A 22,694-nucleotide genomic window follows, 5' to 3' on the forward strand; every position below is an offset into this window, starting at 1 on the left:
CAGATTACTGGGTGTACACCCTTCTCGACCCACGGTATAAGGAGAACCTTTCCACTCTCATTCCCGAAGAGGAAAGGGGTACGAGAGTGATGCAATACCACAGGGCTCTGGTGGAAAAAGTGATGCTAAAGTTCCCATCTGACAGTGCTAGTGGCAGAAGACGCATTTCCGAGGGCCAAGTAGCAGGGGAGGTGCGGGGATCAGGCAGCATGTCCAGCGCAGGCAGGGGAACATTCTCCAAGGCCTTTGCCAGCTTTATAGCTCCCCAGCAAGACTATGTCACCACTCCCCAGTCAAGGCTGAGTCGGAGGGAGCACTGTAAAAAGATGGTGAGGGAATACGTAGCCGATCGTACCACCATCCTCCGTGATGCCTCTGCTTCTTACACTCATAAAGATGAACAAAGGCTGGATTTCCCTAAACTTCTCCACCGGCGGAGAGCAGCGGAACCTAATGATTCTTTTTGCTGTAACCGGAGAAAAAAGCATTCTCTATCACCGAAAAAAAAGGGGGAATTAGCTTTGTCAATCACTGTTGGATATTATTACTCCTACTCCTCCTCCTAAAACAGGATGTCATCACGCTAAACTGCCAATTTTTCTGCGGCCCAAACGGCTGTGCTTACAATTTTTTTTACAATTTTTCAAAGTTTCAAAAGTATTGTATTGATACTTTAAAGGGGTTGTCTCGCGAAATCAAGTGGGGTTATACACTTCTGTATGGCCATATTAATGCACTTTGTAATATACATCGTGCATTAAATATGAGCCATACAGAAGTTATTCACTTACCTGCTCCGTTGCTAGCGTCCCCATCGCCATGGTTCCGTCTAGGCGCACAGCGCTCAACCAATCACAGGGAGCGCTCAGCCATTAATAATTCAATGAATGGCTAAGCACTGCCTGTGATTGGCTGAGTGCTCAGCCAATCGGACCCTTTCAGCAGACGGGGATTTGAAAGAGTTTCAGAGCAGTGCAGAGAGACAAAGCGGCTAAACGCGCCTGAGCACCGACAGTGGCGGAGAGGTGAGTGTATATATATATATATATATATATATATATATATATATATATATATATTTTTTTTTTACACATGCTATGGATGATTTTCAGGGAAGAGCTTATATTTTAAGCCCTTCCCTAAAAATCAGTTGAGGGGTTGCCGCCAGCCTATTGCTTTCAAAGCAATGGGAGAACTTTGCGATCCTCTGCCACAGCTGTGACAACTATGGCAGGGGATTCTTTACTCCCTGCGGGGAGTGCCATCATTACTGAACACTGTGACAGAGCTCTCAAAGTGTTCACTGATAAGGGGACTCCCCGCAAGGAATATTTACATGCAACACAAATCTATGCAGTGCCCACATGTCCTCCCTTTTGCAGGTGCGCGCGTTTGCACGCCTCAAAAACATGGACATGTGAACACTTCATAGGAAACCAATGGCTCTAATAGAAGCGCGGTTTTGTGCGTGCATATGTGCGCACAAATACACACTCATCTGAACGAGGCCTTAAGCATTGAATGTAACATCTAAGGCACATTTGCAAAGTAATGCAAAGTTCACAAGGAATTCCTATCTATGTGATATAAAAGTTTCTCAATGCTGAATTAACATTTTCATTTCCCATTTTCTTTTCTATATCAATGTTAAAAAAAGGAACTGGAATGTCTGTTACAAAATCTGCTTGGCAAACAATTCTAGTTATAGAAGCAAAAAGATATATGTTTAACTCATTTTGCTGCAAGAAGAGATCTGAGGACATGGATTCTACTTTCTGTCTGCTGTTTCTAGCTTTTTTTGTCTCCAGTTATTCTCCCTGTCTTGGCGTACTGAGAAAACACTGTGACATCATGGAGCATGAATATTTTCAGACTTATAGTACTAAAATGCTCTGGAATTTCGGCGGATTTGACGATCTGAACTTCAGCCTTGCAGCCGTCTGTAAGCTCTATAACACTTCTATAACAGAAGACTTGAAAGAAGTTCCTGTAGCTTCAGACTGGCTTTTCCTTGCAATAGTCAATGTTACCATTACACCACAAGCTTTATCACATCTTCCAAACCTAAGTTACATCTATATAAGGGGGAATTTTGTGATTTCACCAGTGGCCTTTCATGGCCTTGAGAAACTCTCTGTTTTGTGGCTGCAACAGACAGACAACCAAATCATTGATGAACTTGATTTAGCAGGACTCAACATGCTGCAAGAGCTCAAATTAAAAGGTTTTCCTTTTTCATCTTTAAAGAAATCGATATTTGATGACCTTCATCTGCTGAAACATCTTATTCTGGAAGATAATTTCATTAAAACTTTACCATCAGTAACTCAATATCTTCCTAAACTCCAAAATCTGCAAGGATTATCTCTCTACAGCAGCAATCAAATTGCATTCAGAGAAGCAGACTGCCTTTTGAATGAAAACCCTTCAGGTAATATGAGTCCCATACATTTTAATATAACCTATTTGAACTTTGATGGACAACAAATTTATATTCTGGAAAACAACTCATTATGTAACTTTCCAAAATTATCCTTTTTTAAACCTAATATATGTTATTCAGCTTTAAAAGCTTTGAAAAAATCTGGGATCCAAGAAGTTGACTCGTTTTCATTTTCAGATTATCATTTTTCTGCTTTCCACATCTGTATTTATGTATCACTCTTCCAGGTAAAAGAACTCCAGCTGACACACAATTACATAAAGTTTATCCATACTTCCAATGGATCTTGCAGCATACTGAAAATTCTAGATTTATCATATAATTCTATAAAAAATGTGTCTGCTTCTCAAATGAAGAAATTGAAAAACTTGCAGGAACTCAACTTGTCAAACAATAAAATTACCACAATTAACATATGTTCTGAGAACATCTCCATGGAGCTTGTTAATCTTAACTTGACCTTCAACTATTTAACTTCTGTAATACAAGATCAATTTCTATGCCTCAAACAACTGAAAACACTTTCACTGAGTAACAATAAAATTCAGAAAATTAGTAAGTATTCGTTTCGTGGCATGAAGAATCTGGAAGTTCTGCATCTAGAAAGTAATCATCTCTACAGTTTAGATGAATTTGCATTCGCAGGTCTGTTTTCACTAAAACAACTGACCTTAAATGAAAATGTCTTAGAAGAAATTAATGACTGGGCCTTTGAGGATCTACGAAAGCTTGAGGAGATTGCAATTGATGTTAAATATTTGATGCCCATGTGGTGGTCAAAGAAAATGATGATGCTAAAAAGAATGTCCCTGAAAGCACTTGATGATGTACTTTCAATTGAACCTCGATTTTTCAACCTTTTCGATGACTTTGAAAGTTTGAGCATTGAATCACAGGCTGTATTTATTGATATGTGTGATGAATTTCCATTTCACAAAGTTAAAGAACTCAGTTTAATAAATATCCATGATTTTGCTTGTAGTAAAGGAGGATTTCAGGCGCCACTGGGAAAATTTATAAATGTGGAAAAGTAGAAGTATTTGTACAATCTAAAGTAAACATTTTTAATTCTTCTCTAGAAAATTTAAGAAAACTTTCCTTATTTCACCTTGAAAGTGTAAATGAACCGGGTGGTGGCTCAGCATTAGATGTGCACAAATTATTTCTTGGCTTGGAAAACCTTCAAGTTCTGCATTTAGTAAATTTGAGAGTAGAGGACTACGGCTCCAATGTTTTGTTTCGAGATTTAAAATCAGTTCGTTTTTTGATGATAGAAAATGAAAATATTTACAGATTTCCGGACAATGTGCTTTCTGATACAGTTAGCCTAAAATATTTTTTTTTGCCAAATACACAATTTTCTTGTCAATGTAATCTTTCATGGCTAAGTCAGTGGGTGACCTATGAAAAACAAATTTATTTTCCTGGCTTTTATCATCAGCTTTGTTTTGTTAATGCCGAAACTCAAAATTCTTACTTAGTCTCTTTCTTGGAAGAGAACTGTAATACCGAGCATGGTTTCATTACATTCATTATTACATTTTTCTGTACTTTGATTTTTATGTGCATCTCCCTTTTCTATGAAAGTATCTGGTGGTATAGTTTATATCTATTGTACACAATCCAATGTTGGCTGTATAATAGACAACGAAAAAGAGATCGCTACGAGTATGATGTATTTGTTTCCTACAATACTCACAATGAACAGTGGGTAACAGAGCGGCTTCTTCCTAAACTGGAGCAAAACGGTCCTCCTTTCTTTAAAGTGTGCATTCATAATCGAGACTTTGAGATTGGTAGAGACATAGTAGAGAACATTGTGGATAGTATATATAGCAGTAGATGGACAATTTGTGTTATCACTCGCAGTTACCTCCAGAGTAACTGGTGCTCCCTGGAGATAAGAATGGCTACATACAGGCTTGTAGCAGAGAGTAAAGATTCTCTTATCCTAATATTCCTGGATGACATCCCTAGAGAAGAACTTCAACATTACCACAAGCTCACTAGGATTATAGACAAGAAAACCTACCTGAAGTGGCCAGAAGATAGAGATGGGCAGCAGCTGTTCTGGGCCAGACTACGGAAAGTTCTCGCATACCAGGATAACCAGAAGCCATAAAATGTATGTTTACATTAAAATTGATTTTCAAATGTATTAGCTAATTACTATGTATTATATCATTATTAGAGATGAGTGATTACCCAAATGCTCAGGTCCTCGTCATTCGAGTCGAGCAAATCGTAAAATTCGAGAGCTCTATTCGAGTAACAAACCCCATTGACTTTAATGGGAGACTCTCTCTCTCTCTCTCTCTTCCCAGCCAGTCAGGCAAAAAAATTGCCGTTGACGTGCACAGTGTTGCAGCGGAGAGGGGCCAAAACTGACACGTCACAGCAGGGAGGGGCAAAAACTTTTTGTATGGGACCCGCTGGGTGCCGAACTTTTTTAGTTTTTTTTTTTTCGTGCGTGTCTCTCTCTCTTCCCAGGCAGACAAAAAAATTGCCGTTGACGTGCGCAGCGACGCAGCGGGGAGGGGCCAAAACTGACACGTCACAGTGGAGAGGGGCAAAAACTGGGGCGGGGTCGAACACAGAGTGATGCTCGCTCGAGTAACGAGCACCATTGAGTATGCTAATACTTGAACAAGCATCAAGCTCGGAAGAGTACGCTCGCTCAACGCTAATCATTATATTCTTTTGATGAGCAGATTTAATAGTCGTCCTAGTATAGAGCATTAACCACCCAAATACCTTTAGAATATTTAATATTAGATCAATCTCCTAATAACCATGTATTTTACCCAAACTGTGCATCTATGATATACAATCTCCATCTTGAAAGCTGCCAAGTTGGTGGACGTGTATTATAGCCAGTGAAAAATGCTTACAATGAAGCATGATACAAATAGGCGTTACATGTGTATTTTTAATATTGTGTGTGTTCAGTTTGATGGGGGGTCATAGGTAGTACAGTGTATACAGTACATATAAAATTGAACATTAAAAGATATCTGTGACCTAGGACAGGTATGCCTATTGTCCCTCTGTATGTTTTATTCTGAAGTGTTGTGGTGTTTAAGAAAGAAAACACATAATTTGAAATGTAAATTCATAATTTTCCTTGTCTAGCCTCCTTATCCAAAAATATAAAATACATTGGTTCCTCACAAAATGCCAAAGCTTCAGTTAGGGTGCATTTAGACTGGATGATTCAAGTTTGCAAGAGCGAATGAGCCAGTGACGTCAACGCTAGCTCGTTCGCTCTCATGCAGTCTTTTTAGACAACCAGATTCATTGTTGACTCTTTATCGAGAATCGATCAGTGTTCTGTATTTGTAATGTGAAACAGTGAACGATCAGTGTTTAAACTGAACAAGAAGGGAGCGAGCCAACTATGATTTTTATGCCTTCATAAGATAAACGATGAGCAAAAAGCTAATGATTCTCGTTCGTCATTCAGTCATTAGCTTGAGTTTAACCCCTTGAGTGGCACGCCCGGAAATTTTCCGGGACGAGCTCCACTGCCCATAGCAAAATAGCCCGGAAGATTTCCGAGCTATGTATCGCTATGGGAGCTGCAGAGCGCAATGCCACAAGCTGTGGCATTGTGCTCTGCCTGCACAGACCCACAAAGAGCAGTTCAGGATTTTAAAATAAGAAGCCGGGAGATACTGCCGATCTGCCGGCAATCTCCCGCTTTAAATTTCAAACTCCTGCACTAGTTTGTTTACAGGTTGCCATAGAGACCATCGGCTTGTCAGAAGCAAGCCGATGGTTTCTGTGGCAGGGAGAGCTGGTGCTTGGCTGTCAGGGGACAGCCAGGCACCAGCTCTTACAGCAGAGATCAGAGGAAACCTTCGATCTCTGCTGTGTTAACCCTTTACATGCTGCAGTCTATGTGACTGCAGCATGTAAAGGTCTGTCACCATCTGACCCCCAGAATGGGATCAGGGGGTCCTGATGGGTCTCTGTGGAAGTCCTCGAAAGGGAGAAAAAAAAAGTTTAAAAAAAAAACCTGACATTCCACCATTTTTCACTGCGTTTTGTTTCTACGGCGCACAAACTGCAACACAAATAACATGATAACTTTATTCTACGGGTCAGTGCGATTACTACGATACCAAACTTGTATAGTTTTTTTTTTGCTGTAGTACTTGTATTTTTTTTCAAAGACATTTAATTTTTAAAAAATTATTTTCTGCTGCATCTTCTGCGCACAATAACTTTTTTATTTTTGCGTCGACGTACTTGATCAAGGGCTCATTTTTTGCTGCATGTCCTGTAGTTTACGTTAGTACTAATTTAGAATACATATGACTTTTGGATCACTTTTTATTTCATTTTTTCTGGGAGACAGGGTGACTGAAAAAGTGCATTTGTGGCGTTCTTTATTTTTTTTTTCGGACTGCGGTCACTATGCGGGCTAAATAATGCACTACTTTCATAGATCGGACTTTTACGGACGCGGCAATACCAAATATGTATTTTTCTTTTAGGATTTTAGATTTTTTTAATATAGATATGGCAAAAAGAGGGTGATTTAAACTTTTATAACTTTTTTTTTTAAGTGTAAAAAAGTCGTGAAAAAGAAAAAAAAAAAACTATTACAATGTGGTATTGGCATAATTGTACCGGCCTGTAGAATTACTTTAATATATCATTTATACTGCTCAGAGAATGCAGTGAAAAATAAAAATAAAAAACATGCCAGAATTACAGATTTTGTTAATCTTGCCACTAGAAAAAATGGGATAAAAAGCGATCAAAATTTTACATGTTCCCAAAAATTAGATAAATGAAGACTGGAGTTCTTCCCGCAAAAACCAAGGCCTTCTAGAGCTCTGGCAATGGAAAGATAACATTAATACGGCTCTTGGAATGAGGCGACACAAAAGCAAACCTTAAAGAAAAAAAAATGTTTTAAATGTACAAAAATAGCAAAACATAAAAAAACTGTATAAACTTGGTATCGCCGGAATCGTGTGACTCACATCATTATCACATTATTTATTCTGCACACTGAACGCCGTAAAAATGAAATCCAAAAAACAAATGGCAGAATTTCTTTTTTTTCCCCCCAATCTCCCTACAAATTTTTTTACAAAAGTTATGCAATACATTATATATACCCAAAAATGATGCCATCAAAAAGCTTGTCCCACAAAAAACAAGCCCTCATATGGCCGTGTCAATGGAAAAATGAAAAAGTTATGGCTCTTGGAATGCGACTGCAAAATTAGTTGAAATTAAATGATTAGACCATTTAAAACATCTGCCCTGGTGGGCACGACAGGGTGGTAAGAAACCTGCCACTCAAGGGGTTAAACCAAATGACTATCATTCACTTTCACTCATTTGAACAATTGTTTGAATGATAAAAGCACCTTTAGTTTAAGTAGTTTTCCAGGAGTTTGATAACAAATACTGTGTGATCAGTCCCCTGAAGCAGAAAGTTCCACAGGCACAGTGACATCGATAATCCCCTTTAATCAATCTATTGTTTTCTCTTTAACTGATATAAATAGCCCTCCATGTATATCACTGTAAGGTAAAGTCTACAATACTGTACACAATTGTCATTTATTCAATTTTGTTTATTTTCAATTTTAGGGGAACGCACAGGGAAGCACATACGTGAATGTACCTGAACTCTTTGCTGTTCATCATACAGTTCTACTTATCAGTCTGCGAATCCATGAGCAATGCAGAAAGCTACACTCAATGTAAAAAAAAAAAAGAATAATTCCCTTAGGCCTTAGTCACACGGGCGTTTTTTCACGCGATTTGCGCATCGCATGACGGATGCGCATGCGCAAATCGCGTGACCGGCGCCGAAAAATCGGCCCAAAAATCGCCCGAAAATCTGCTCCTAGCCACGTTTCATTAGAAACGGGCCGGAGCTGTCCAGCGCATTGCATTCAATGGAGCCGGCAATACAGCCGGCTCCATTGAATGCAAGCGCTGCGGGCGAGTGTGGGATGAATTGTCGGGAAGGGGTTAAATATATAACCCCTTCCCTGCAATGCATCCTTAAATGTGAAAAAATAAAAAAAATGTATGTACTCACCTGCTCCCGGCGGCCGGCCTGCAGTGGGTGTGAAGGAGGTGTGACTCAGACTTGCCCCTGATTGGCTCAGCGCTGAGCCAATCAGAGGCAAGTCTCAGTCACACCCATTCATGAATTCATGGATGGGTGTGACTGAGATCTGCCTCTGATTGGCTCAGGCTGAGCCAATCAGGGGCCAGTCTGAGTCACACCCCTTCACACCTACTGCAGGCCGGCCGCCGGGATCTCCAGCTGCCGGGAGCCGGTGAGTACATACATTTTTTTTATTTTTTCACATTTAAGGATGCATTGCAGGGAAGGGGTTATATATTTAACCCCTTCCCGACAATTCATCCCGCGCACGCCGGCAGCCCATTGCTTTCAATGGAGTCGGCTGTATTACCGACTCCATTGAATTCAATGGGCAAACATCGTTCTTCTCTTCCACAGCTGTTACAGCTGTGGCAGAGAAGAATGATTTGTCTTCTGTATGTTCTCAATGGGGTCGGCGCTGCTGCCGCCGGCCCCATTGAGCGCATATAGAGAAGAGAACAGGAATCGCAGATCGCAGATAGGTGCGATCTGCGATTTCTGTTCCATAATTTATCGGACGAGCGCATAAAAAGCGCTCATGTGTCCGATACCATTGCAAAGCAATGGTTTAAAAAAATCGCTGGACGCATGCGCAAATCGCGGCAATAAACGCCCGTGTGACTAAGGCTTTAGAAGGAGTTGTCGGAATCAAAGTAAACTTTCTCTGTGTAATTGTAACATTGATATAAGTAAGTGATTACAATATCAGAACAAAAGGAGAATTTATTGCATAAAACTGCGCACTTAAATGGAGGCTCTAGTATCCTGTTGTACCGCCTCTAGCTTGGATACAAGATGTGATACAGGTGGGTATAAAGGCATACAGGTTCCATATGGTATCCTGCAGCATATCAGTCCACATTTGCTGTAACTGAGCCTCTAGATCGTGCGAACTCGAGGGCTGTTGAAGTTAGCCTCCCAGATGGTCCCATACGTGTTCTATTGGTGATAAATGTGGTGACTGGGCAGCTACAGAAGTGTGGCAATGTTGTGTAGGCATTCCTGTGACCCCCTTGTGTGTGCAACCAAGCATTGTCCTGCTGTAAAATGCCTCTTGGCCATATATGTGTTCGTTGGACGATCTACTGGTGTTCTGTCAAGGGCGTCCTGAGCCCAGTTGCTTTGTTTGCATGCCCTCACACAACCACAAGTGCCAACACCTCCTAACAGTCTGGTCAGAATGGCTCAGGTGGCTCAGTTCATTGATACAACCATCTAACTTCTCAAATTCCCATAATGCGCCACCCCTCAAACTCTGTTAAATAGGCAAAGTTTCCTCGATTGCATCATTGAGACGTCAAGTGGTCAACAGGCCCTACACAATTGGAAAAAGAGGTCCACAACACACAAGTAGTCTCTGAGAGCCTTTTTATAGGCCGATATTCGAACCACTTTTAGGGCCTCTGGGGCTAAGACTGTTCATTTAATCAAACCACAACTTTACTCATCTGCATATCTGACTGAGATGTAACTGCAGGACGAGTTTTTCAGCAAAACGACAACTTCTAGGTGTTGGATTTTTGTGAGTATATTTTCATGGATAAACCATACTGAATATGTCTATCTAGGCATAAATGTGCCTATTATTATCATTTTAAAGTCATGTATTGATAAGATTTATATGATACGTTTGAGTAATTTTGCGAATATTAAGTTTACTTGTTGTTTTAACTATATTTCTATATTACTTTTTTGGTTAACATTTTGTAATTAGTAGCATATATTAAATGTACAAAATTTTTGAAATATTTGATTTTTATCAATTCTCCTAGTGGAAAATATGGCTCAACAACATCTATTCAGTCTGAGCTTGAAAAATCAAAAAATATATGTCCCGGACTGCAGAGATCCTCATTAGAAAATTGTTTATTGAGAAGTACATATATAATAAAAACATAAAAATTAAACAGAACATGAAGGAAATGCAGCATCAATATATAGGGAAATACATCACCTCAGGTCACACATATAAGAAGTTCCCAAAAAACTATTGGCCTAGTTACAGATAATTACAACTCTACTTAAAGGGAACTTCTCTACAGCAAACAGTACCATAAATAATTACGGTGCTGTTCAGTGAGGTGGGCAGACGGGGATGTATTTTTACAGTCACTCTATGAGAGTGCGTGTGCACAGCGGTCTGAAAAAAGTCAGATTTTCAGACTGTGTGTGGACTTCATCATTGAGCACCACAAGAACAGGGGAGCAGGTGACTATTAAGGGAATACATCCCCCTACTCCCTATCACCTCCCCGAACACCACCATAACTTAGTTTGTGGCTCTATTTGGGGGTGATGGGTTCCCTTTAAATCAGTACTAAATGACTAGCAATAACTGCAAGATAAGAGTTCCTCTGTAAATTCTATAGTATTTGTAGTGCTCCATAAGCTTAACTAAATTTTAGGTACCATTGCTCTTGTAGATACAGTATAAAAATCAAATTAAAGAGGTTGCATCAAAATCAGTTTTTCACCTATCCACAGGAGACCCCCACTGATCCTGAGAATGGGGGTCCTGTGTCTCAGTCTTCTCTTTAACGCGGACTCACTGCACCCCCCCAAAGGCCGCCTACAGACGGGTGGAAATTCCACAGCGGGATTTCCGCCGCTGGAAGCCTGCATAGGATTGTGTTAACAAACGCAATCCTATGCAGACGGCCACGGTTTGGTCGTGCGAAATGTCGCACGGCAAAAAAAACGCGGTATGTTCTACTTTTGTGCGGGGCTCTGCGAGCCCCCCACAGAAACGTCACTCACCCTGAGGTGAGCATAATTTAGAACTATTAACCCCTTCCCGCTCCTGGACGTACCTGGTACGTCATGGTAGCGGGATACTTCCCGCAACATGACGTACCTGGTACGTCATGTCATTAAAGTGTCGCCGCGGTGACAATCGCGGCGACACAGCAGTGATGTCTGCTGACATAGTCAGCAGACAAGCGAGGCATCCGGGCTGGGGACCAATCAGAGCGGTCCCTCCCCCACGATCGCTGTGATTGGTCAGGGAAAAACTCCCTGACCAATCACAGCGCGGCAGCAGACTTCGCGCTGTTTACAGTAGGGGCTCTGTCTGCAAGCACCGCAGTGTGTTTCCGGTGCTTGTAGAGAGAGCACCTGTGTCTTATCAGTGTAATAAAAAGAGCGATTAGTGTGTAGATTAGGCAGGGAGTGAGTGTAGTGTAGTGGAGTGGAGTTAGTGATCAGTGTAGTGGAGTGGAGTTAGTGATCAGTGTAGTGTAGTGTAGTGGAGTTAGTGATCAGTGTAGTGGAGTGGAGTTAGTGATCAGTGTAGTGTAGTGGAGTGGAGTTAGTGATCAGTGTAGTGGAGTGGAGTGGAGTTAGTGATCAGTGTAGTGGAGTGGAGTAGAGTTAGTGATCAGTGTAGTGTAGTGGAGTGGAGTTAGTGATCAGTGTAGTGTAGTGTAGTGTAGTGTAGTGAGTGTAGTGAGTGATTGATCGGCAGTGTAGTGGAGTGAGTGATCAGGAGTGGAGTGAGTGAGTGATCAGGAGTGGAGTGAGTGAGTGATCAGGAGTGTAGTGTAGTGACCTGTTGTCTGTGATCAGAAGTGTAGTGAGTGAGGGATCTGTAGTGTGTGAGTGAGCTGTAGTGTAGCGCAGCGTTTAGTCAGTGTATCCCTTGGTGTAAAAGAAAAAAAAAACCTGTTTGTTCCCATTTCGTTACCTGTCCCGTCACCCGTCATTAGTTAGTGTAGAGTTTAGTTAGTCCGTCTAGTGTGTAGCGTGTCGTTGGTCCGTGTAGTGTCAGTGTATTCGTCTGTGTAAAAAAAAAAATATACAAAAAAAAGTTCCTGTTGTTCCCATTTCGTTACCTGTCCCGCCATTAGTTAGTGTAGCGTGTAGTAAGTCAGTCTAGTGTGTAGCGTGTCGTTGGTCCGTGTAGTGTCAGTGTATTCGTCTGTGTAAAAAAAAAAAATACAAAAAAACAAAAAAAAGTTCCTGTTGTTCCCATTTCGTTACCTGTCCCGTCACCTGTGATTAGTTAGTGTAGCGTGTTGTTAGTCTGTCTAGTGTGTTGCGTGTCGTTAGTCCGTGTAGCGTTTAGTCTGTCAGTGTAAAAAAAAAACAAAAAAAAAAACAAAAACACACGTGAATACACCACATAAGTTTCTGCGTTCTTTCTGACCCCCGTCCCGTGGTCACCCCATCCCGCAGTGTCCCATCCTAATAAAACTTTTTCCCCGTGTGCCCCATTTTATATAACTATGGCCCGCAGGAGGTACACTGCTGAGGAAGTATATGCAATTATTGCTTCAGACTCGGACTCAGACTCAGGCTCAGGTAGTGGGGATGATGCCACTTTTTTGGTATTTTCGGAGTCATCATCATCATCAAGTGAGTCTGAACTCCCTGCACCCCCGAGAAGGCGTCCAAGGACCGCCACTGACCCCAATGCATCAGATGCTCACTGGAGTACCCCTGAAGATTACAGACCCCAGATCCCTGATTTTATTGGGAACCCAGGGATTCAATTTGATCCGGAAGGGCTCAGAGGAAAGGACTTCTTCAAGTTTTTTTTTTCAGAAGAGTTCATTGCCCATATTGTTACCCAGACGAATTTGTACGCCCAGAATTTTATTCAACAAAATCCCACCTCCAGCTATGCCAGACCCGATAAGTGGACCCCTGTGGATGCACCAGAGATACAAAAATTTGGGGGGCTTATACTAACCATGGGGCTAATAAAGAAGCCAACAATCAGGGCGTACTGGACTACCGATATTTTGTACCACACCCCAATGTTCCGCATGGCGATGTCGAGGACGCGCTTTGAAATTATTTTAAAATTCCTGCATTATAATGACAACCAGCTGTGCCCCCCCAGCGATCACCCCAATTACGATCGGTTGTATAAAATCAGGCCCATAATAGACCATTTTAACGCCAAGTTTGCCCAGGCGTATACCCCAGAGATAAATATTGCAGTAGACGAGTCCCTGGTACACTTCAAGGGGAGGCTAAAATTCCGCCAGTACCTGCCCAGTAAGCGGGCACGGTATGGCGTTAAGTTGTACAAGCTGTGCGAAAGTACATCAGGGTACACCCACAAGTTTCGCATTTACGAGGGGAAGGACACTAAAATTGAGCCCCCAGAATGCCCCCCCGTGCTGGGAGTAACAGGGAAAATAGTGTGGGAACTGGTGCACCCACTATTAGACCAGGGTTACCATCTGTACCTGGATAACTTTTATACCAGTGTCCCCCTGTTTCAGTGCCTCGCTTCCAGAGGAACAGTGGCATGTGGCACTGTTCGGAAAAATCAAAAAAGCCTCCCTAAGACGCTGCTTGGGCAACTGCTCAGAACGGGTGAGAGCCGGGCCCAATGCAGCGACAATGTATTGTGCGTTAAATATAAGGACAAGAGGGATGTCCTTATGTTGACGACAATACACGGCCACAGCAGTACCCCCTGCCCAGTACGAGGTACCAGTGCAGAGACCCCCAAACCAGACTGCGTCCTCGACTATAATAAGTACATGGGAGGGGTCGATCTATCAGACCAGGTACTGGAGCCCTATAGAGCCATGCGGAAAACACGGGTGTGGTACAAAAAACTGGCCGTGCACCTCGTACAGATGGCACTGTATAATGCCTACGTGCTGTTCCGAGGTGCAGGCCACAGGGGGACATTCCTTGAATTTCAAGAGGAAGTTATCAAGGACCTAATATTTGGGGACCAGGAGGTGGGGGAGAGGCCCAGTACTTCTGGAAGCGAGGCCACAAGAATTGTACCAGGGCAGCATTTTCTCAGTGAAATTCCCTCCACTGCGACGAAGGGAAGGACCCAAAAGAGGTGCAGAGTGTGCTACAGGGGATAAGAAAAGACACCATATACCAGTGTGAAACGTGCCCCACACAACCCGGCCTCTGTATAAATGAGTGTTTTAAGATCTACCACACGTCCCTGAAATTTTAATTTTTTTATTGCCCTGACGTTTTACCCTGATGTACTTCGCACAGCTTGTACATAAAGCCACATGCTAAGTCCTTCCCTTCTGAGCCCTGCGCCCTAAAAACAGTTTAGATTCACATATGGGGCATTTCCCTGTTGGGTAACATCATGGGTTACGTTTTCTCCTTCTGCCCCTGGTAAACAATAAAAATCTGGGCCTAAACTGAGCATTATTGGAAAAATGTGAATTTTTCGTTCTCAACTCAAATTGTTAAAAAAAATTCCTCAAGAGGGGCGTGATTTGAGCACCACCGGCAGCACGCCGATCAGCCGCTTCCTAAGCGGCGCCGGACCGGGAACCCCGACATGCGGCCGCTCCAACAGGGCGCCGGGCAGCAGTGAAGAGCAGACGAGCGGCAGCCCTGCATACCCGGAGGGGAAGGAGATCCCCGATGCCGGAGGACAGGAAAGAGGCACTGACAGCGAGGGAGAGGAGGTACACGCCGGCGGCAGGCAGGGAGATCCCGCAGACACTCCGCTGCAGTGCCGAGCCGGCAACTTACACAGCCCGCACGGCACCCCCAAAATGGCGCCAGCCGGCCACGTGGAGCGACCGCTTGCCGGGCTGGAAGATCTGGCAGCCCCCACTCAGAGCCAGCAGCAGCAAAACAAGGTCAGTGGGGGGAAAAGTGACCCAAAGCAGGGGACCCCACAGAATACACTGACCCCACAAACACACAGGCAGAAAAACGTGCCTCCCCCAGCAGCATCAGCAGGGCAGGAGCCTGAAGCACTCTTAGACTGCAGTAGCCAGGGCCATAAGAAGAACAAGAGCAAGACGCAGGGTACTGTGTCTCAAGCCGCCAGCTCACAGGCAGCGGTCACTTCACCCGTCCGCAGCATCGCCGCAGCGAAGGGAACCACTAACCAGGACTCGCTTTACTCGGATCCAAACACCCTAACGAAGCCAAGCGCCAGCGGCCCCCAAATCACGCAGAGCCCACCACAAGACGATTCGCAGACCTTACAGGCCCTCTGGATTATGATCCAAGCCCTACCCACCAAATCCGACTTGGACACGCACATCAGACGAATTGAAGAAAAACACTCCACAGAAATCAGCGCGGTCAACCATGCAGTGCAAGAACTGGCCGAAAGGGTAGACGAGCTGGAACAAAAAGTAACGACCCCGCCGACAGAAGTCCAACAAATGAAACTCATGATCGAGAAACAGCAAAACCAAATAAGAGACCTGACGTTTCATTTGGATGATATCGAAAATCGAGGTCGTCGAAATAACCTAAAAATCAGAGGCCTCCCGGAAGAGATCCCCCCAGAAGACCTGTACGAGCATGTAACATCGATCTTCAACAAGCTACTGCAACGCCCCGAAAATAGATTGATCGAACTAGACAGAGTACATCGGCTACAAGGGGGCAGAGCCCGAAACCAGAACTTCCCAAGAGACGTAATTTGCCGGGTGCATTTTTACAGGCAAAAAGAGGAGCTACAACGACTGGCGTGGGAACAGGGCCCCATCAAACACAGCGGGGTGGACGTAACCATTCTTCCGGACGTATCCAGACTGACGTTAAACAGCAGAAGGATGATGCGTCCGCTCCTAGATGCAGCACGCAAGGCCGAAGCGACATATAGATGGGGGTACCCATTCCATCTAATCCTCAGAAAGCGAGGCAGGCTTTTCACGGTCAGATCACCCACAGATCTAGAAGGAGCATTCGAATTCCTGGGGGCCACCCCGACACCGATCCTAGACTGGACCGCACCTCAAGATGCGATCCCCCCCGACAACTGAAGCATGGAGTGCACAAGAGTCCAGGGACCGAGGAAAACGCTACGGCAACTGCATCGAAAGGATAGACCTCTCAACCTCAAGACACAACTAAGACTCCCAGAGCCCAAAACCGCGGTCCAACACGGCGGAACACCCCTCCTACGTTGACCGGAGTCAGGAGAATCCCCCACCAGTACGGGACATTTCTTCATCTTGGAGGGGTGAAAATATCTCACCCGTTCCCAAGCCACGAAAAGAAAAGAACGCAACCGTGGCCACCTGCCAACTTCCCACCCTCTAAAGGCAACGACCACTGCAAGATAGAACCGACAACAGCATATGCGGTGGAGACTCGGATCAACGGACCCCTAGAGAACTTTCTTGTTTGCAACGACTCGCCGCGACTAGCGTAGAAGGAGCTTCGAACGAACGATCCATTGGGATCCCCTCCGGCGATCCAGATCCTAGATCTCGCGGAGTCCCGTCCTCAACTCTGCGTTCTCTCACGTTTCCCCCAATAGGGTTACAGGGTTACCTGTGTCCTCCCCCCATTTGAAGGGACACAGGTCCTCTGTTGGAAGTCGATTCGACAATAGAAAGTGTTTTGTCCCCTCCTAACCTACCCTTTTCCTCACTTCCCTAGTGTGTTCTCCCACCCCCCCCAGGCTCAACGTTCCCGGGCTGTCCCGCCTCCCCCCCCACCTAAGCAGCGACACTCCAGCTAACCGACCCCGCCCTATAGGGGGCGCCCTAAATATGCCGATGACTTCCTCTAACCTTAAGATTGTTTCTCTCAATGCACAGGGCCTGAACACTCCCGAAAAGAGGTCCTCCATCCTCCGCCTCCTTTGGAAGAAAAGAGCGCAGGTGGTCTTCATACAGGAGACTCACTTCCGAACAGAGGGAGCGCCGCGGTTCTCTGACGCCAGATACCCAAACGCATACCACTGCCTGAACCCTACCTCCAAATCCAAGGGAGTATCGATCCTAATCGCAGGCAACATCCCGTGGGAACACGCAGCGACCCATTGCGACACAGAAGGGAGAGTCATCTTCATCAAAGGTAAGCTCGCCAGCACCACAGTCACACTAGCAAACGTATACCTCCCCAACTCCAACCAGGTGACCTTCCTAGAAAGGGCCCTGGAGGATCTGGAGGAGTTTAAAGAGGGCATCCTGATACTGGGGGGAGACTTCAATTTCCCGCTAGAGCCACACATAGATACATCCAAAGGAGCGAGCTACCTCACACACGCAATGCACCGAAGGATTAGGAAAACACTCCACAAACACCAACTGTCAGACGCGTGGAGAATCCTCCACCCAAACACGAGAGACTACACGCACTTTTCCACGCCACACAATTCGTACTCGAGGATTGACTTCTTCCTTGTACATCACTCAACACTCCACCTGTTGGCGGAGGCGGAGATAGATTGCATTACGCTCTCCGATCATGCCCCCATATCCCTCTCCATTACACTCCCCACAAAACAGGAAAGAGTCTGGCAGTGGCGCCTAAATGAAGCACTTATAAACAGCCCCGAGACAACAGGCGAAATTCAAAAAACGATAACAGAATACTTTGAAAAGAACTGCACATTAAGCACAAGCCCGCTGACTATCTGGGAGGCCCATAAGTGTGTGATCAGGGGATATCTTATAGGATTGGGGTCCCGCATCAAAAAAGAAAAGGGAGCCCAACTACGCGGACTAATAAACCAGATCCAAGCATTAGAAGTCACACATAAAGCCAGCCAGAGCAGTGCAACGGGAGCGGAACTAACCCAACTTAGAGAAAAAGTGCGAACAATATGCCTGGGACACGCGAAGGGATCTCTAGTAAAATGTAGGCGCCATTTTTACGAGTTTGGGAATAAACCTAGCCGAACCCTAGCGCGTGCGCTTAGGGCAACCAGAGCAAGGACCTACATCCCACATATCACCGCATCCTCAGGGCAGACGGTTCACCTCCCACAACAGATAACGGAAGCATTCCGCACCTATTATCAGGCCCTATACAACATAACACCCTTAAGGTCTGAAAGAAACAGAGAAAGACATAAAAACAAAATAAAGGAATATTTACAGCAATCTAACATACACAGAAGTGCACAGGAGACACTTGAGAAACTGGAAGACCCGATCACGCAGGAAGAATTAGAAACAGCATTATCAGAGTCCCAAACGGGAAAAGCACCAGGCCCAGATGGTTTTACCCTCGCCTATTACAAAAAATACAAGGAGCTTCTAAACCCACATTTCCTAAAAGCATTTAACTCAATCACATCAGGGGCAGAAATGCCCAGAGACACCTTAAGAGCCCACATCTCGGTAATCCCTAAAGAGGGGAAAGACCCGGCACAATGCCAGAGCTACAGACCCATATCCCTCCTGAACGTGGATCTGAAGCTCTTCGCTAAAATACTGGCAGGTAGGATCTCCCCGCTTCTCCAAAAAATAATTCATAAGGACCAAGTGGGATTTGTCCCATTAAGAATAGCGAGGGATAACACTACTAAAGCAATAAACCTAATCCACTTGGTCAAAAACAATGCAACTCCCACTCTTCTCCTGTCAACGGACGCGGAAAAAGCGTTTGACAGAGTGGATTGGGACTTCCTACTGGCCACATTGACCCACCTGGGACTGGGCCCCAAGATGATAAGTTGGATTGCGAGCTTATACTCGCACCCTTCGGCAGCGGTTCGGGTAAACGGACAGATATCAGACGCGTTCCAGATTACAAATGGAACGCGACACGGGTGTCCGCTCTCACCATTAATTTTCATCTTGTGTCTAGAACCATTCTTGGCAAGAATCAGAACCAACCCAAACATAGCAGGGATCAAAACCCCTGATACTGAACATAAAATAGCAGCATACGCGGATGACCTACTATTCTTCATTACCAACCCGAGAATATCCCTCCCAAATCTCCTAGCCGAATTAAAGCTATACTCAGAAATTTCAAATTTCAAAATAAACTACCATAAGTCAGCGGCCCTCAACATATCCCTCCCACAAGCGCTAGTCAATGACCTAAAAACTTCCTTCCCGTTCACCTGGGCTAACAAACAAATCCAATACCTAGGCACAAGCCTCCCCGCGGACCTGGAGGAGCTGTACTCGGCCAATTTCCCCGTCCTACTAAACAAAATCAAAACAGATTTAAACTCGTGGACAAAGGGGTTACATTCCTGGTTTGGGAGATGCGCCATCTTTAAGATGAACGTCTTGCCCAGGATTCTCTACCTATTCCAGGCACTCCCCGTACACATACCCAGACAATTCCTCCAACAACTGGCAGCTCTTACATCTAAGTTTATTTGGGCGGACAAACCAACGCGCATCTCTCGTAAAATTTTAACAAGACCCAAGAGGGAAGGGGGAGTAGGACTACCCAACTTCACACAATACCTTCAGGCAACCCACTTAACCAGAGTAATAGACTGGCACAGACACCAGAACCTCAAACAGTGGGTGACTGTCGAACAGGCAGCGACGCCTATCCCATTGAAGGTCCTACCCTGGCTGACAGAGCAGATCCACAGAGACCTGATGAGGCACCCCACAATTGGCCCCACCCTGGCGACGGTAGCAAAAATAAGGGTAAAACCAACCATTGCTCCCAATCCCTCACCAATGTTCCCAGTTCTGGGCAACCCTTCGTTCCCCTCGGGGTGCGAAAATAAAGTATTCCGCAGCTGGACACGGGAAGGTAGATACAGAGCAAAGGCCTCTGGCTGACAGCGGCTCAACTGGCGGAGATGCCAGACCTGCCCCCAATTCCGTTTTGGCAAACGGTGCAACTGAGACACTTCCTCAGTTCAATCCCCCATCCGAGCCTCTTCACGCGCCCAAAAACACTATTCGAGGCAACGTGCAGCACCGAAGGCCCGCATAGACACACTTTATCTATAACATACGACATGCTTAACACACAGACTGAACCTGAACCACCCAAGTTTGTACAGAAATGGGAAGAGGACCTTTCAATAACCCTCTCCCAAACGTAAAGAGAAAAAATCTACACGCTGACACATTCAACCTCCATATCAAGCAAAACACAGGAAGCGGGATACAAAGTACTTTCGCGTTGGTATAGGGTACCGGCGCAACTAAACAAACTGTTCCCAGCAGTCTCCCCCCAGTGTTGGAGATGCAATGCCGCCCTTGGGACCCTCCTCCACATTTTTTGGGACTGTCCAGTGCTGGCGGGCTTTTGGGAGAGGGTACAGCAGATCTCATCGAAATTTACGCAATATCCAGTCCCCAAAACACCGGCCTTTTTCCTCCTTCACCACAACGAGATTCCACTCGTAGTATACAAACACTCAGTGGTGCGTCACCTAGTCAATGCAGCCCGGGCCTGTATACCAAAACTCTGGCGTCGGACAACACCACCTTCGATCCCGATGTGGCTCAACCTAATTCAGGGGATAAAGGAGATGGAGGACCTCACGACAGCACTCAAAGGCACCCAAGGAAAATTCTTAAAGACCTGGTACCACTGGCTGGAGTACCAAAACTCGCCGGAATATCAGAGGCTTTTGGACCCCGGACACTAGAGGTCTTCAACTCCCCCCCCCCCCCCCGCATGCCCCCTCCCTACCACCCCCATACGTGTCCCCACCACCCCCCCCTACAAATCCCCGCAAACCCCCCCCCCCCGTTTGTCTGTTTTGTCGCTTGTTTTACTTTTCATAGTTTCATTTTTCTCTTTCTCTCTTTTAAGATGTTCTCTTATGATAGTCTGGAAATAGTTCTAAATCTATCCAAGCAGGACAAGGGTCATATGACTTTAAGGAAGGGTCCTTAAGACAGTGTCTCAGCGTTGGAGGAGGAGTAGTGAGATATTTCGTAGCCATGTGGCCCTGCAGAATAGTTATTGTATGTGTTTAAAGTCTCAGAATAATATTGCACATGTTCTGTATTAAAAAGTGAAAAGTGAAAATAAAGAATTTATAAAAAAAAAAAAAAATTCCTCAAATACCTGTGGGTTCAAACCGCTCACTACACCCTTAAAAAATTCCCTGAGGGGTGTAGTTTCCAAAATGGGGTCAGTTGTTGGGGGTCTCAAATGCACTGGTACCTCAGGGGCACTGCAAACACTACATGGGGTCTGAAAATTATTCCAGCAAAATCTGCATTCAAAAAAAGCGCTCCTTTCTTTCTGAGCCCTGCCATGTGCCCAAACAACAGTTTACATCCACATATGGGGTATTTCCGTGCTCGAGAGTAATTGGGTAATGCATTATGGACTATGTTTTCTCCTTCTGCCCCTGGTGAAAAATGAAAATCTGGGCCTTAAGCTGAACATTATTGGAAAAATGTGAATTTTTCGTTCTCAACTCAAATTGTTAAAAAAAATTCCTCAAATACCTGTGGGTTCAAACCGCTCACTACACCCCTTAAAAAATTCCCTGAGGGGTGTAGTTTCCAAAATGGGGTCAGATGTTGGGGGTCTCAAATGCACTGGTACCTCAGGGGCACTGCAAACACTACACGGTGTCTGAAAATTATTCCAGCAAAATCTGCATTCAAAAAAAGAGCTCCTTTCTTTCTGAGCCCTGCCATGTGCCCAAACAACAGTTTACATCCACATATGGGGTATTTCCGTGCTCGAGAGTAATTGGGTAATGCATTATGGACTATGTTTTCTCCTTCTGCCCCTGGTGAAAAATGAAAATCTGGGCCTAAAGCTGAACATTATTGGAAAAATGTGAATTTTTCGTTCTCAACTCAAATTGTTAAAAAAAATTCCTCAAATACCTGTGGGTTCAAACCGCTCACTACACCCCTTAAAAAATTCCCTGAGGGGTGTAGTTTCCAAAATGGGGTCAGATGTTGGGGGTTTCAAATGCACTGGTACCTCAGGGGCACTGTAAACACTACATGGGGTCTGAAAATTATTCCAGCAAAATCTGCATTCAAAAAGCCAAGAAGCGCTCCTATCCTTCTGAGTCCTGCCATGTGCCCATACAACAAGCTACGTCCACATATGGGGCATTTCCGTGTTCGAGAGCAACTGGGTAACGCATCATGGGGTACGTTTTTTCCTTCTGCCACTGGTAAAAAATATAAATCTGGGCCTAAAGCTGAACATTATGTGAAAAATGTGATTTTTTTGTATTGAACTCAAACTGTTAAAAACATTCCTCAAATACCTGTGGGTTCAAACCGCTCACTACACCCCTTAAAAAATTCCCTGAGGGGTGTAGTTTCCAAAATGGGGTCAGTTGTTGGGGGTTTCAAATGCACTGGTACCTCAGGGGCACTGTAAACACTACATGGGGTCTGAAAATTATTCTAGCAAAACCTGCATTCAAAAAGCCAAGAAGCGCTCCTATCCTTCTGAGACCTACCATGTGCCCATACAACAGGCTACGTCCACATATGG

General features: G+C 44.6%; 1 pseudogene; it reads left to right on the forward strand.

Moving 5' to 3' along the window:
* The first annotated feature begins 1,759 nt into the window (after positions 1-1,759).
* On the forward strand, positions 1,760-8,136 carry LOC136626014 (toll-like receptor 13; annotated as a pseudogene).
* The last annotated feature ends 14,558 nt before the right edge of the window (positions 8,137-22,694 follow it).

This window comes from Eleutherodactylus coqui, chromosome 4 (genome assembly GCF_035609145.1).
Source record: "Eleutherodactylus coqui strain aEleCoq1 chromosome 4, aEleCoq1.hap1, whole genome shotgun sequence".
NCBI lineage: Eukaryota > Metazoa > Chordata > Amphibia > Anura > Eleutherodactylidae > Eleutherodactylus > Eleutherodactylus coqui.